Source organism: Vulpes vulpes, chromosome 14 (assembly GCF_048418805.1).
Source record: "Vulpes vulpes isolate BD-2025 chromosome 14, VulVul3, whole genome shotgun sequence".
Taxonomy (NCBI): Eukaryota; Metazoa; Chordata; class Mammalia; order Carnivora; family Canidae; genus Vulpes; species Vulpes vulpes.
This window is the reverse complement of record NC_132793.1, coordinates 73,228,348-73,245,996: the sequence shown is the minus strand read 5'-3', so window position 1 is coordinate 73,245,996 and position 17,649 is coordinate 73,228,348. Positions and strand designations below refer to the sequence as shown.

The following is a 17,649-nucleotide window of genomic DNA, read 5'->3' as shown; positions in this document are numbered from 1 at the left end:
TCTTTTAGTTTTTACTTTAATGTTAGTAAAGGTTTAGTATACTTTTTTATATTCAAAGAAGAAGACACCAGAAATCTCAGAAGATAAAATGATTATTTTACCTCTTTGGAGTTACCTGGTCATCTCCTATATAAGAAGTTAAAAGTAAGGATATTGCAAAGGTGTAATCATTCATTTGTCTTCTGTGACCATTGCTGTAAGAATATCAGGAGAAAATTCCTCAATTCTGGAAGGTGTGTAAAGGCTACATTGGGACTCTTGGGGCTAGGTGTTTAGGAGTTCTCATATGCATTGCAATGAGGTGGAGGTGGAGCAAATACCAAGTGCAATCCAATGTATTGCAGAGACCATTTAGAGCTTTCTTCTCTCTACCAGGGTCAGCCTGTGCCTTACTTTCCCCCTTTGGGATCTGAATTCGTGATTCCTGACCTACTTTAGGCTAATCTGACACTGGATTTTGCATTTGATTGGCCCACCTCCTGCTTTTCCTTATCCTTGGTCCCTCATGAATCTCCAGTTATTTCTGACCACACCCTTGTAATTTGATTCAAATTCCTGTTGTCTCTTTGTTTTGCAGTTTGGTTTGATGCTGTATAGTTCTGGCTGAACTAAGCCAGTCTTTTTTTTTGGATAGACTTCCAGTCCTAGTCATTAAACTTCTGTCTTATGAAGATAAAAAGGTAAAATCAGACTTTTTTTTTTCTATGCCCCTTGGCCATAGCAATACATATTTTCTGGAATTCAGTGAAGTGACTATGTGAGAAATTTTGAAGAAGGTAGTAAAAATATGAGAAGTGTAATTTCGGAACACCTAAATACCTGTTCTTTTAGATCTTCTCATTTCTTGAACCCAGAAATAGCTCAGTAAATAGGTACTTAGCCAGGCTGAGTTTTTTTTTTTCCTTCAATTACTTGATTAACGTCATGTCTCACGGGCAGCTTCATTTTGAAGACCCTCTTGAGAGTCTTTGAACATCCTTAATTTATTCTAAGTCCCTTATATATTTTCTGGCTGATGGACGTCTAGATTTTTCTCTTTTAAAAGTGCACTGTGACAAAGTTTCAGCCTTTTATCCAACTGTTAGTAACTTTTCATTCTTTTTTCTTTTAATTTAAATTCAATTTGCCAACATATACTATAACACCCAGTGCCCGTCCCATCAAGTGCCCTCCTCAGTGCCTGTCACCCAGCTATTTTCATTTCTTTTTTAACCTAACTACTGAAATGATTAGAAATCCATTTACTTTCATGAAATAGAAAGCAAATCAGTAAGTATGGAAGACCGAGGCTTTAGTAAACAAAGATATACTTATGATTTTTCCAGATAGTCACAATCAAGGTTCTTCAAAATTGATTTTGTAAACTAGGTATATACACAGTTATAGCAGAAAATTTTAAATTATTAATGGCACTCATGGAATATAGAATTGCAGTAGGTACTCACTAAATTTCTAAGACACTCTTGTTCTACTAAGCCTGTAAAGTAACAATGGATATTTGCAAAAATTTGGTAAAAAGTTTGAGCAGGCTTTTAGAAAAGGTTTTGTAGCTTTGTTCAAAAGCTATATTAAAGGACTATTGTATTTATTTCTAATTATTTCATATTAGGTCCGCAGATGCATTTAAAATGTCAAAATATATTTGTGAATTGATTGTTGGTTAATTACAACATGCATTTTGGAGTAATAATGAATTAAAATTGGTACTATTGAATTAGAATAAAAGCTTAAGAATTTTAAACAGATGTGACTGTGGATGTCACATAAAAAGTCTTTAAAAAATTTTTAACTGGGTCAGTGGTGGATTCATTATAAGATTTTGAATGAGTTCTTCACCAAATGATCATTTCCCATTGCTCATCAATTCAATTCTCAAGTTTTATTGAATAACTGCTATGTACTACTTAGTATAAAGAAAAAGTAATCAAGATGTTATTCCTACTTTCAAAAAAATGTTTAAAAGCTACGTATTTTAACAAACAAATTGAGTGGATTCCATAAAGAAAATACTTTCTATTATTATGTTACTGTTATTTATGAGCCCATTATAATTTATAATATGAAATAATGGAATAAAATTAAAAGTGGCAATAGAATTAACAAAATAAAACCATGAAAAGCAACAATAGACAAAGTAGTAATAGCTTTAGGGATATAACTGAAATACAAAACATATGTATATTATAATCCTCCTTTGCATGTGCTCAAGTGATTGTTTTAAGTATATATTTTGACTCTATATTGCTCCCTAAAAAAACACTGAAAAATGTGGTGATTTTAAGTAATAATCTGAGACTAGAGTCACCTGATGTCTCAAAAGGACTCTACATCCAAGGTGGCTTTTTTGCTCACCTTTGACACCTTAATTCAGATAGCTGGGATACTTGGGGCTGGCAGGACATCTCTTTCTTTCTACATGACCTCTAAAACATGGATGTTTTAGGGTAGATTTCTTAGCTGCTAGCCTTCTTTCCCAGAACACAGAGTCCAAGAGACTCACATGACACCAGAAAGGCTTCTTACAAACTTAACCTTGGAAATCATGCAACATCATTTCTTTCACATTCTCATGATCAGAAATGAGTCTCAGGCCACCCAGCTTCAAAGGCAGGAAACCACACAGGGGCCTGTATACACTCAGAAGGCATGGTTTATTGTGACAGTGAGGAGGAGAGAGAGGAAAGAGGAGCTACCAGAATGTATAACGTTTTTTCATAAGTGCATTATAATCATTTCACCATAGATTTTTATAAAATTTATATCAGCACACTTCCAAAATGAAAATTCACACTAATTTTGATGAGGAACAATATTTTATGGCTTAATTATACATTCATCTGTAGGTTAGTAAGGGTTTTGGTTACAATGAGAAAAATAAATCTTTCAAAAATATTGGCCTTAATCCTTTCATTTCAATTTATAACGAGAATATAGTAGGTGCAGAGTATTGCCCAGTTCATTAGGGGAATGATACTGGGAATTATAAAACCCTGTTTTACAAGACCCAGCACTTAAGCAAATGTTAGTTTTTGAGACAAGGTTAGCGCACCCAAAGTCAAATAGCAACCCACAGCAGTGACACAAATTTTCAAGGAAGGGAGAGATAAATATGGTCTGAAATTATTTAGGAAGGCTTCATAACAGAATTGAGGCAACGCTAAGGACCGAAGAATGGATGAAGTTTTCGGTAAATGAAAAGTCCAAGGACAGTATGAACTTGAGTACGTATAATCACTCAATATTTTGAGAAGTGCTGTGTAATAATGGAAATTGTTATTATGGGGGCTTAGGAAATCCATCCCCTAATGAATGGAACAGATCCATGTAAGGTATGACTAGATTGTGGAGGGCTTTTATATTGACATGTGTTGTGAATTTCCCTGTTCAGCACTCATTTTCACTTCTCTGATTAGGTACTTTTATTTTCTCTTAACTGATTCATTTGGTGGATATTTACTGAACTCCTACTGTATTTCAGAACTGTTCTATATGCTGGAGATACAGTAGTGAATATCACTGTATCACTTAGGAATCTTTGCTTATGTTCCTTAACTGAGAATTATTTCAAGACAGTGAATCAAAGTGTCCTGCATCCCCCCTGGCCTAGGGTAAGCCCATGACTAACAGATGGAGACCCAAGGATGGAAAATGGATGGAGTTGACTCATTCTGACTGTGGTGCCCTGAGGAGTCTATTAGGTCTTTTCAGCTAGATCCCCGAGCTAGTTAAGTTTTTCCTTAAATTCTGGTAACTACCACCCATCCTTTTAATAAAAAAACCACTTTTTGTTTTGTTTAGCTCTAGAGTCAGTTTCTATTGCTTGCCGGTGGTGAGCCTTTAAGACAGTATTGTATGCCTATGTCTTTTCCTAAGGGATTTGAACTACATTGTGTAATCATAAGGTACTCTTGGCAATATTTGAACAGAAGCTTTATTTATTTATTTATCTTAAGTAGGCTCCACACCCAGCATGGAGCCCAGCGTGGGGCCTGAACTCACTACCCTGAGATCAAGACCTGGGCGGAGATCAAAGGTCTAATGCTTAAGCAACTGAGCCACCCAGGCACTGCCAGAGAGCTCTATTTTTCAGAAGGTTTGGAGATGTCTTGATAGGTTAGAACAGGGAGAGATTTCAATTTGACCATAGGAAGTCTGTTAAAATGTCCACATATATAGGAATAAAGGGGTGGATTAGGCTGATTGCAGTAGAAAGAAGTGATGGGGAAGAGCAGGGCTAGGGCTAATGTAAGGCAAGAGAGGCATACTAACTGAGCCTTCTTAAGTTTTTTGCCCTAGGTACCTCTCTTACCTCATCCCAGACCTCACGCCAGAGATGATATTTAAAGGAAATATTGAAAGGCTTGATGACTAATTAGGTATAGGGAGTAATCAGAGTCATAATTGCACCTGCAGATACTGTTTTCTAAGCACTCTACCTTTAACTCAAAAATACTGTGTGGGGTAAACTTTACTATTTCCATTTTCCTGTTTTTTTTTTTTTTCCCATTTTCCTGTTGAGTAACCTGAAGGAAGGTCAGTGAAAGGTCTAGATCACCTATGTAATAAAGGAAAGAACTGGGGTATAGGAAAAAGATTGAAAAATGAGAATTCTACTAAGCATGTGAAGAATTAGTGCCAGTTCTATACAAGCTCTTTCAGAAAACGTAAGAAGAGGGAACACTTCCCAGTTCATTTTATGAAGTTAGTATAACACTGTTACCAAAATCAAACAAAAGATAGTACAAAAATTAAAACTATAGGCCTATATCCTTAGTGAATATAGATGTAAAAATCCTTAACTAATATTAACAAATAGAATTCAGCAATATAAATATAAAATAATTCACCAGGACCAAATGTGATTTGTCCTACAGATGCAAGAGTAGTTCAACTATTTGAAAAATAAATCAATGTAATTCACTCTATTAACTAGGTAAAGAGGAAAAATGACATCATGTTAATCAACACAGAAAAAGCATTTGACAAAATCCAATACCTGTTCATGATACAAACTGAAAAATAGGAACAGAAGAAACTTCCTTTATTTGATAAAATGTATAGTTAGTGTTCTGTTTAATAGTGAAAGATCAAATGCTTTCCTCCTACAGCTGGAAACAAATCAAGATCCTCTCCCCTCACCATTCTTATTCAAATAGTGAAAAAAGTTCCATCCAGTGCAGTAAGGCAAGAAGAGGAAGTAAAAGGCAGATTGAAAAGGAGGAAATAAAACTATCTCTATTTATAGATGACATGACATGATTTTTTATGTAGAAAATTCTAAGAAGGGGCACCTGGGTGGCTTATTTGGTTAAGCATCTGTCTTCTGCTCGGGTCATGATCTCAGGGTTTTGGGATTGAGCTCCTCATTGGGCTCCCTGCTCAGTAGGGAGTCTGCTTCTCCTTCTCCCTCTGCCTCTTCCTCTGGCTTGTACTCTTTCTTGCTCACTGTCAAATAAATAAATGGAAGAAAATTAAAAAAAGAAAATTCTAAGAAATTTCTTTTAAAAAATACAACAAACCTAAAATTAATAAGTTAGTTTATCAAGGTCACTGGATACAAGAAAACATACAAAAATCATTTGTTTTTCCATATACTAGCATGTGTACAATGACGTTAAAAATATCACTTACAGTTGCTCCAAAGAATTGGATGATATCTATTTTCCCTAAGTAGATATATAGATTTACACAGTTCCTATAAAAATCTCAGCAAGACTTATTATAGATATAGATAATATTGTCCTAAAATTTTTATGAAAAGGCCAAAGAACTAGAATGGGAGGAATCAATGTACCTGATTTTAAGACTCATATGGTCACAAGAATAAGGATTGTGTACTATTAGTGGAGGGATAAATACATTGTTCTCAATGAAATAGAATAGACTCCAAAAATAGACCCACATAAATATATCCAACTGATTTTTGACAAAAGTACAAGAACAATTCAGTTGAAGAAGATAGCCATTTCAGCAACTGTAGCTGGAGAAATTGGACATCCAGAAGCAAGAAATGAACCCTGACCTGTCTTATACCTCATACAGAAATTAAGTCAAAATGGATCATAGGCTTAAAAATACAATATAAAACTATAAAGCTTCTAGGAAGAAAGTAAGAGAGAACTTTTGGAATCTAGGACTATGCAAAGAATTTTTTGACTTGAGACCAAAATCATTATTTATAAAAAGAAAAATCGATAATTTGGACTTCCTCAAACTTAAAAAGTTTTATTCTGCAGAAGACCTAGTTAAGAGGATGAAAAGAAAAGTCACAGAGTGGGGGATATTATTACAAACCACATATCCAACTAAAGGACTATTATTGAGAATATATAAAGAGCTCTTGAAACAATCTTGTTGAAAATAGGCAAAAGACATGAAGGATTACTGGAGAGGACATAAAAATGCATATTAAAATCACAATGAGGTATCAGTACATACCTATCAAAATGGCTAAAATAGACATTTAAAACAAAAATCCCAGATTCAACATGAAAGCTGGCAAGGATACAGAGAAAGAGAATCACTCATAAACTGCTGGTTGAAATGTCAAATGACATAACCCCACTGGAAGAAAATTGGTATTTTCTTAAAAACTAATTCTTCAACTACCATTCAGCCTAGCAATTATATTCTCAAGTGTTTGTCTTAGAGAAGTGAAAACATGTACATCCAAAAACCTGTACACAGATTTTTATAGCAGTTTTATTTGTAATAATGAAAAACTGGAAACAACCCCTTAATGGATGAATAGTTAAAAAAAGCAAAACAAAACTGTGGTGCAGCCTTTCTATGGAATATTATACAGGAATAAAAAGGAACAAAGTACTGATATGTACAATAGCCTAGATGAGTCACTAGAGAACTATGCTGAGTAGATGAAACCAATCCCCAAAGATTATGTAATGTATGATTCTATTTATATAGCATTCCTTAAATGATAAAATTATAGATTGGAGAGCAGATTATTAATTGCCAGGTTTAAGGAGAGGGTGAAGATGGGAAAGAAATGAGTGTAGCTATGAAAGGGTCATATAAGGGAACTTTGTGTGATGGAAATGCTCTGTGTCTTCCCTGTACTGGGGAAGTGTTCATATCCTTTGTTTTAATTTTGCACTCTCTTTCTATATATTTCTCTCTCTCTCTCTCTCTCTCTCTCTCTCTCTATATATATATATATATATATATATATATAAATAAATATATATATATATAAATATTTTTGAGAGAGAGAGCGTAAATCGGGTTGGGGGAAAGGACACAGAGAGAAGGAAAGAATCTTAAGCAGGCTCCATGCCCAGTGTGGAGCCCAACTCAGAGCTTGATCTCACGACCCTGAGATCATGACCTGAGCTAAAATCAAGAGTTGGGTGCTGAACTGACTGAGCCACCCAGGTGCCCCTAATTTTGCACTATATTTTTGTAAGAAGTAACAGTTGAGGGGAATTGAGTAAAGGACACACTTCTTGTATTATTTTTTAGAATACGTGTGTATCTGATGTGGGTTTATAATCATCTCAAGATTAAAAGTTTGTTAAAAAATGATTTTAGCTTTCAAAGCTAACAAGAGAGAATGAATGTACTTTTTAAAGTAACTAGAAAAATCTTATTCTTCCAGTGTGGGTGGTTTCCACAACTTATTAGAAAAATCCACTGAAAGAACAAATTAACACAAATGTGATGATGTTTGATAAGCTCTTAACATCGTAGAGATTTCTGTATATTTTAGAAAGAGAAAACTTACTTACTGAAACGAATCTCTTTTAATTGAGGTGATTTCAGGCAACATGACCATATTAAGTGGAGTAATCCTAGTAGTTTGGGATGTTTTGTGGGGAGGGAGTAATATACAGGCAGGCAATTCTTTCTAGGGGCCCCATTTAGAAGTCCGCTATCCTGCTATGTCTGCCTTTTTAAAGCTTTTTTTCCCCCTTCTCTTCAATTCAGTGGCTTCCATGACACTAATAAAGGAAAGTTTGACAATGGAGTAGAGCTAAAAGGCAACTCAGGAGTGATTACTTGAATGTGTACTTTTTCACTTCAAGTTAAGAATTGGATTGCTCCTTTAATATTGTTAGCATGCTTTGTTGGTAGGGACATAGAATTTAATCTTGCTATTAAATAATTTCCATAAAATGTCTTCTTACATATTTTGTGCTAGGGGACTAAAATTCCCAGGAGACTTGCATGTTGACAGAGTCCTACCTAAAATTTAACAAGATCTATTTTTCCCAGTTTTGTAATGTGGAAAAAAATTGACTTGAATTTTACCTAATATTTGTAGATTGCAGTGAAGGCTTTTCAAGAAGTGTTTTCAGTTGGATTAATACCGACTTAAGGTCATTTGGTTAATACATAGTCAGGGAGCTGTAGACACCACATTTTAAAATCAGGGTTAATTAGTACCAGTAAAATCATATTATAGTGAATATAATACTAAAAAGCTTTCTGAATTATAAGATTATTTCCATAACAAAATGTTGGAAAACACATGTTTCTGATTTTCTTCCTGAAGTGAAAAAATAATTGTATTTACAATAAAGTTTGCATATACATACTTAAGATGGAAATATAGAATTTTTTAATGAAAACATTACTAATTTGGTTTAATAACTTTTGTATTTGAAGGTGAGTTTGGACATTTTTCTTTTGGATTTATCCCATTAAGTTATCCCGAGAATTTAGTATATGGTAAAAGTAGTATTCAAATCAGTGGAGGGAAAGAATGGTTATTTATTAAATATTATTAGGATAAACGGATAACTATTTGAAAAAACAAGATTGGGTACCATCATATCATATGCCCAAACATGTGCTAAAAGTACAAATTCAAATATAAAAGCACTAAAGGAAAAGTATAGGTTTATGTTTTTAGAATATTAAGTGGCAGGGGCTTTCTAAACGTGATACTAATATCACTAAACAACAAAATATGTTTCTGATTTTTGTTGATGTGTAACAAACCATCCCAAAACTTCGGGCTTAAACCAACAGTATTGCTGTATCTCTCTTAAGAGTTTGTAGTTTGGTTAGTTAGGTTTCATCTGAAGTCATGTGTGAGGCTGCTTTGTACTCTAATGCTAATCAAAGAAATACTAATAGAAACGATTGAGACATACCACTTTCACCTTACATATTGCCAAGGCAGAAAACAAATGATAAATACTGGTGGCAAAACAGCTTCTAATACATGTAGGTAGAATGTAAATTGCCTTAGTCTTTCTGGAATGCAATCTGGTAATATGTATGAAGATATAAAATAGTTACTTGTCTTAGCAATTCTAATTCTCAAAATTTATCCTAGCAAATCATCCCATAAATTATTATATTATTATATATATATATTATATTTATGCCACAGGTAATATAAACATCCAACTAAGAGTAGTTTAATTTTTTAAATTATTTTTTAATGAATAAAATAAGGGACTAAGAATAGTGTTTGCCAGCATCAAATCTGCTTGGATGATGGGATGAGTTTATTACTATCACGGTACAATTAGCAAATACTAAGTATCTCTATGTGTGAGACATCTTGAATTCGTTTGGGCTCAATTTTTGTCTAAAATGTGATCTTTGATTCTTTTGTCTGATTTCATTTTAACCAGGAGTGGTGATATACTTGCAGCCAGCAGTTCCTCTTGTCCTGTCTTCCCCCAGTATGTTGCAGCCCACTGTGGCTCCTACTTGGCTCTTTCTGGATAGGGAGGGTTGGTGTTAGGCAGGAAGTGCCAGGGTTTATAGCATTGTTGGAGAAGTCTGGGCAGTGATTTGGTGCCTTTCGTCATGAGGCTCTCTCAGATTTCTCTGGATTTCTAACCACTCCTAGACACAGCCTGGCTCTAAAGCACAAGAAGAACCTGTGTTTCTTAAAACAAGTTGTATTACTTTACTGGGAAAATTAATAGACATTAATGATCTTGAACTCTTAAAAACATTTCTGTATCTCTGTGCACCTTATGACAGCTCAACTCTGGAGACTTTGCAGAGGCAAGAAGTCGATCAGCTTCTCTCTTTGCCTTACATGTAGTTGCTTGCCACTAATACTGTACAAGAAGAACTAGGGTTTATTACAAAAGATACTACTAATCTTTCACATGAAAACACTGGCACATTAGCTATCACATGGATATCATTTTATAGTCCAACAAAGACTCCTGAAGCATCAATTCTACAGTCTGTCTGGGTTTGGAGTATTTTTATGCATTGCTGTGAGAAAAGCAGGTGCACTTGCACATCTATTTCTAAGATTTGTCTATTTTGCCATATGATTTGAGTTTAAAATTTCTGCAGATGTCAATCTTAGCCGTTTTTGCTATTAGAGCAGCTTAAAAGTTAGCTTTTGTAAGTCTAACTTCATATTTATTTTAGAACAGCTTAAACCTTGTAGCCTATTTTCTCTCTCAGATATGTCTTTTGTGGAATGACTTAAATCCAAAGTTAGCTCAAAATGGAACCCTTCCCCTGTTGGAATATTGCTGTTTTAATACCTTAAAATCTTTTCTAGTTCGTGGTATCAATACTGCTTTGCAATTTCTTTTGCTGCCCTCTAGCTCTTTGGCTCTCCTTTGCATTACAATATTTCCTTGATGAGGGCCTGTGCCAAGCTTGGAGTCACGGAGGTGAGGGGGCTATAGCTTATAGGCTTACTAGGCCAGCTTTATTATCGAAATCTTGAGAGCTCAAAATGAGACCCATCTACCCAAAATAGGACAAAGTTTGTTAGCTGATGTTAGCATCCTAGTGAGAACTATGAGCTGGCCTGGTAATTTAGCATTTCATCCTAGAGTGAAAGTTTCTGTGAACATGTAACATAGACTAATGCCTTTCCTTAGCAAGGGAAATAACCAATTAGTAATTCCATATCCTTTCATACTGTGCTCAGCCATACCCTACTGCCCCAATTTTTGTTGTAAAATCATCTGGTCAAATAATATCTTGTGTCTTTTAACTACTATCTTTAATGTTCATACTATTATATATATTTCTCTTAAACTATCTATGGAGAAATACCTCCAAAGAGATACCTATGAATTATGTACAAAGAAATATCTTCTGAGTTACCTCAAGGTTAAGGTAAATTAGCTCCATTTATGTAGTAGTAGTTGTGTATGCTTTTTGAAGCAATAATCTATTTTTAAATTTAGCCAAAGTAGATCCTCTGCAAAATTATAGCCAGTTATGTTTAAAATATCTTAAAGTTGTTATATACTTTATAAAACAGAATTTTCAGTCAACTTTCATTTTTTTTATTGTTCAAGAAGGAATTTATTTTTCTTCTTGAGGAAGAATGCTATGTAAATACAAAGTACTATTATTACTATCATGGATGCTAATGACCTTTATCCCTACACATACTAGTATTAAAATTTAAAAACACCTTCTTTTTGCCAAACCCAAACATTCCTGAATAAAGATCAGAGGTCACAGAGCTATGATGATGCAGTAGTAAAATATCAAAGTATTTAGAAGGTCTTTTTCAGTCGCTTAAATTATGTGAAAAGGTTTATCAAAAGGTCTAGGACCATCTTAAATTACAGCATAATATTTGCCCAAAGAAGTCTCAAGAGAACTTACAATAGATTCATGCTGCGAGAATTTCAACCTCAGCAACAAGATAGCCGTGTCGAAAACCTAAACGCAAACTAGAAACATGAATCATTTTCTTCATTTAATTTAAAAATACATTTCCAATAATTTCCCATGATAGTAGCTCCATTTTAATAGTTGAAGATGCCAGACTTAGAGGGTGCAAAATAACAGGCATATTTCTACTCTAGCAGAACTTTTTTTAAACTATCATTCATATTGCTCACAAAACCAAACAAAGCAATCTTATAAAATTGAGGTGTTGTTTATTATACCATGTCCGCAGTGATGTGGGCCTAGAAGAAAATTGGTGTATGGAGCTGGAGAACTCAGAAGGAAGAGAATTGATATTTTAAAACTGGTTTAACAAAAACAAAAAAATAATAAAGGATCAGATCCATATGAAAATGGATCAGTTGTTGCACTATGCAAATCTTGTTTCCCACTGTGACATTCAATCTGGATTCTGTATAGTTTTGACTGTCTCATTTACGATGGTCAAGAAAATTGTCTTTCAGCCCAGGCTCTTAGAAGCGAAGGCCAGGTAAAGGTGTTGAATACTTTTAATTTTGATTAATTAATCAATTTTGAGACACAAGAATGAAACATTTTAATATTTCCTTAGGATTAATATATTAATATCTAAAGAAATAAAATATATATTAATAGTGAACTGAATTTATTTTCATTGAGCTCAGCCTCTTTTTTCTAATTATTCGCTAATGTTAGTTTTAACACTATTCAAATAAAGGGATCATTGTTTCTAGACTTTCGTACTTGATTTGACCTAAAGACCAAGCTGTTAGCTAATAGGACCAATGAAAAATTTTCAGGGCCTTTTAAGAATTGAATGAGATTTATTGAAGTAGTTCTAGTTCACTGCAAGAACAATGAGTTCACAAGTACTGAGTAGATAGTTCTTTTTCAAATGGTCCCAAAAGGTCAGCCTGACCAAATTGCATGGAACTTTGTTCAGTTCACCCAAAGCACATAGACTTGTTGACAGCATTGAAGATAGAAAAATGAATCTATAAGAACAATAAAGCAGCATTACATCTTGAATTTAATTTAATTTAGATTTAAGTAGGGACTTGAATTGACATGAACCATGACCAAAAACTAGACAAAACCATGCTAATTTGTAGATCTTCTTTTCCTCACCAAAAGGAAAATAAAAAGCTACTCGAGTGATTCAAACTGTAACCTACCTAGGTTTATATTTTCTTAAACTACTCATTGGGAAAAAAAAACCACACACACAAAAAGAAAAATCTAAATAATTTGTTGGCCACGCTTGAATGTTATTTAATTGAAAAAAAAAAAAAAAAAGTTTAGCTCCCCAAAGAAAAGAATGGATCCAGTTTACCTTCTATCTTACAGCAGTATAATAAATTTAAAAAGTGTTTTCAATGATACCAATATTTAATAGTTAAAGACAGTGATTGTTTATATATTGAGTAATATCAGTTAAGATGTATGTAAGGGATAATGGTGTAAATTATTAATTGATAAAGTATTATAATTTGCTATATATGTTTCTCTTAATCAGAAATAATAAATGTATATTTAAATATTCTTTCTGTATATTCTTTTTAAATCTATACAATTTTTAAAATTAGAAACATTTTTTTAAAGATTTCTTTATTTATTTGAGGGGGTGTGCAGGAGTGGGGGAGAGTGGCAGAGGGACAAACAGACTCCTTGCTGAGCTTGATTGGGGACCCTGAGATTATGACCTGAGCTGAAGTCAGACATTTAACATATTGAGGCACCCAGGCAACCTTGTATATTCTTTTTTATAAATGAACTGACATTTATAGATACAGGAACCTTTAATTTACAATGACTGAACCTACATCAAATTAATGATTAGTGACAATGCAGTAAATATCTAAATGTTTTGCATTGTGTGTGTTAAACTATGCCTCTTGTTCAGAAAATAGCGGTGTAGCTCTTTTAAAGTCAATAACAGTAATCATAAACAAGATAATTCCATCAGCACAAGTCAGTCTTACTCTGCATATATTAATTTAGCACAGTATTGCACTTAATAAATTATCATTAATCATAAATACATTTTCACATGTGCATATTTAAGTTCTTTAATGTTTGCATCTCGGTTTTTCTGTAGGGCTAAGGTATAAGACACTCATTTCAAATCTGAGAAGCAGCATAATCAGTCTTTTGAAGCCCACTGCAATCAATATCTATGCAAATGGGGGTAGTTAGGAATTTACACTGCTTTGTCAATCAATCACTAGTCAAGTCTCCACCCTACACTCAATGAACTAATAATTTTTTCTTTTTAAGGAGAAAAGTTTTTTTCTTTTTAAAGGTAGAAACCTCCTTTTTTCTAAGTATTTGTTGTATAAATGAGTGCTGTAGCTTTGACTGCCTCTGCCTCCTCACACTTACCTCCCAGTGCAGTGAGTCAGGACACCCTACCAGTCTCTCTCTGCATGGCAATAGTCAGGTTTTGGGCTTCCTACATGCCACCGGTGGCCTCTTATGGCCCTGTTCTGGGGCCTGAGTTCTTGAAAGGAGCAGGTCTTTGGGAATCAGGGCTGGTTGGACAAGCATCACTAGAATGTTGATTATGTGCTGCTTGCCCACTGGGAGAGAAATCTTCAGTGGATCACTAAAGGGCTCTGTCTTTTGCCTTGAACATGTCAAGTTCTTGCAAAGGACTTGGTGGGAACACAGGATACCTGCTAATAAATAAGCAAAAGCAAGAAGCTAATGAAGAAGGATAGTTAATTAAGTGGAATACTAAAATTGGGGTTCAAGGTTTATTTCCATTGCATGGAGTAATAGACTATAAAAAATATGATAAGGAGAAATCTGAAATTTTTCACTTGGATTAAAGAAAAACAACAAATTAGTAAATGTATACAAAGTAGGAAAAGCCTGCTTTAAAGGTATTTGCAGTAGAAGACAAAACAAAGTAAAAACTAGGTATTTTTTTGGCTACCTATAACCAGGGTATGAATCTTTAGTCTTGAGGATTGCTAAAGAAGCTAATGCATCAGGCTGTCTTGGAATGACAACAAAGAAGTGAATAATCCCTCTGTTTTCTATTGGTCAATTCCTATCTGGTGGATGCTATTATGGTGGAGTTCTATTATGAGACTTTTAAGAAGGATTCTGAAAGGCTTGAGCCTGTATAAACAAGGGTGACCCAGATGAAATTGAAAAAGTTAAGAATAAAGAGGATATAGGTAGAATATGATGTTGTTCTTCAAATACTGAAAATGTTGGGATGCCTGGGTGACTCGGTTGGCTACATGATTCTTGATTTCAGCTCAGGTCATGATCTCATGGGTCATGGGATTGAGATCCATGTCAGCTCCACACTCAGCAGGGAGTCTGCTTGGAGATTCTCTTCTTGTGCCTCTCCAACCCCCCCTCTCTAATATAGATAGATAAATCTTAAAAAATATATGGAAAACATATCTGCAGACTCAGTATATGAGTCAGGAATTAAGTTCCTAAATTCTGGATAACAAGTACACACATGGGGTATTCTCTTGTGTAAGTGAATTCTGGGGATGGATAACCAGGGCTGGGAAGACTGTTCTACAGAGTCATTGAGGACTCTGACTCTGATGTCTTCAGCGAATGATTATTTCCATCTTCCAGATCACCTCATGGTAAATTACTGGAGTTCCTGCAGTCACATCCCTATTCCAGATGGCAGAAAGAAGTAGGAGTATGATGTAGGGGAAAGGTACACCTCTCCCTTTTTTTTTTAAGAGTTTTTTTTTTTCCTTTAAGATTTTATTTATTCATTCATAGAGATACAGAATGAGAGGGAGAGGCAGAGACACAGGCAAAGGGAGGAGCAGGCTCCATGCAGAGAGCCCGATGTGGGACTCGATCCAGGGTCTCCAGGATCACGCCCTGGGCTGCAGGCGGCGCTAAACCGCTGCGCCACCGGGGCTGCCCCCACCTCTCCCTTTTAAGAAGCCTTACTAGAATTTGCACAGATACTGCCACTGACATTTTTTTGGCCACAACTTAGTCTCATGACCACACTTGGCTGCCTTGGAGGCAAATAAAACCAGTAGGTAGGAGCTTAAAATGGACAAATTTTACCAAATATAGAGAAGAATTTCCTAATATTTTTATGTGCCTCAAGTTGAGTGGGCTTTTTTAGAGATACTAATGTGACTATTGTTGAACATTCAAAAGCAACTAGAAAATTGCCTATCAGGGACATTTTAGGGGGAGACATGATAGGTACAGTTCCTTCTGATACTATGTGCCGAGGGTGTATATATATATATATATATATATATATATATATATATATACACACACACACACAGAGGCCAGCCCAGTTTTAGTTTGATTAACATTTCTTTTAAGAGATTTTGATAAAATTAGATTTCTACTTATTACAGATAAATAAGAACAATTGTTCCTTTAAATGAATACTCTGTATTCACAAGGCTTGTTTTCATGTTTTTCAGAAGCTAGCATTTTCTTTTAATGGAAGGCACTAGTGAAATAGTATTCTGTGGACACATAATGACTTTGCACTTTTAGCAATCTTTCTGACCCTTGAAGTATTGTGCTTTATGAATTTTCTTATTGATTAATTTGCTACCAGAAGTATTGATCAATTGGTTGAACCAAATTTCATTTAGTATAGCTATAAGACAGTTATACTTTAATATTTATGGCACATGGAATGTATAGCTTCAGTCATTTTATGGTGGGTTATTTTCTTTTGTTGTTTTGATTATCTGAATTTCTTCAGAACATATTAGGATGTTGATGTGGTATGTGTTTTGGATTTGTATTTACAATTCTATGATTAAGAGATCTAACATATTGAGGTTATGAGTTTTGTGATTTTAAACTATAGTATCCTGTCTGCACCATAAGTCTGTTGGAGGTAGACTGAAAATGCTTTAGTACTACCTCTAGACCTGTGCCCATTCTTGATATTAAAAAGTTAGACACAATAGTTATTGGATGCCTATTCCATCAGAAACAGAAGAAGATCTATGTACAATAAAGAAACTTTGGCTTTAGCTGCCATCTTGAGTCTTGTGTGTGTGTGTGTGTGTGTATGTGCACCTAATCTCAGCTGGTCCGCTGGAGACCCCCTGAGCACCAACCCTAGTCCCCCATGTGATCCCATTTTGCCTTCAACAAGATCAAAGAAACCATCATGAACCAGGAGAAACTCGCCAAAAGGTAAGCACAAGTGTGCATTGGTGAGAAAGGAATTGCTCACTGAAGGAAGGTGGTTCATAGAACAGCTACAGCAAATGATAAAGTTAAGTTCTCCTCAAAGAAATTAGGGTTAAGCAATATCTCTGGTTTTGAAGAAGTGAATATGTTCACAAACCAAGGAATAGTGATCTACTTTAACAACCCCTAAAGTTCAGGCATCGCTGGCGGTGAACACTTTCACCATCGCAGGCCATGCGGAAACAAAGCAGCCGACAGATACGCTACCCAGTATGTTAAACCAGCTTGGTGCAGACAGTCTGACTAGTTTAAGAAGATTGGCTGAAGCTCTGCCCAAACAGTCTGTGGATGGAAAAGCACTGCTTGCTACCGGATAGGGTGATCATGATGAAGTTTCAGATCTTGTGGAGCATTTTGATGAAGCTTCCAAGAATGAAGCAAACTGAATTGAGTCAACTTCTGAAGAAGATAAAACTTGAAGAAGTGATTGGGAGCTGCTATTTTTACAAAAGATTTTTAAAATTTATTCTTGAGAGGCAGAGAGAGAGTGAGACCTAGAGCAAGAGCAAGCGAGAAAGAGCCAGAGCCAGAGGGAGAAGCAGACTCACTGCTGAGCAGGGAGCAGGATTGTGGAACTCTTCAGGACTCCAGGATCATGATCTGAGCTGAAGGCAGTTGCTTAGCAGACTGAGCCACCAAGGTGCCCTGGGAGCTGCTATTTTATGTTATAATTGCTTTTTAAAATTTTGTTCATAGATCTGATAAAATGTAGATCTCTAATCTCTAATGTAGATATTTTTAAGCCCAAGCCCCTTGGACACTATAGCTCCTTTCAGTTTTTGCTTATACATGATTCATTCT

The 17,649-nt window shown here is 34.9% G+C and overlaps 1 protein-coding gene and 1 pseudogene across 8 annotated transcripts in view; both read left to right on the top strand.

The window, feature by feature from the left end:
• ATG10 (autophagy related 10) overlaps positions 1–17,649 on the top strand; it is a 215,775-nt gene that overhangs the window by 73,629 nt on the left and 124,497 nt on the right. The gene's annotated exons all lie outside the window — the stretch shown is intronic.
• Positions 16,766–17,295, top strand: LOC112915523 (transcription factor BTF3 pseudogene; annotated as a pseudogene).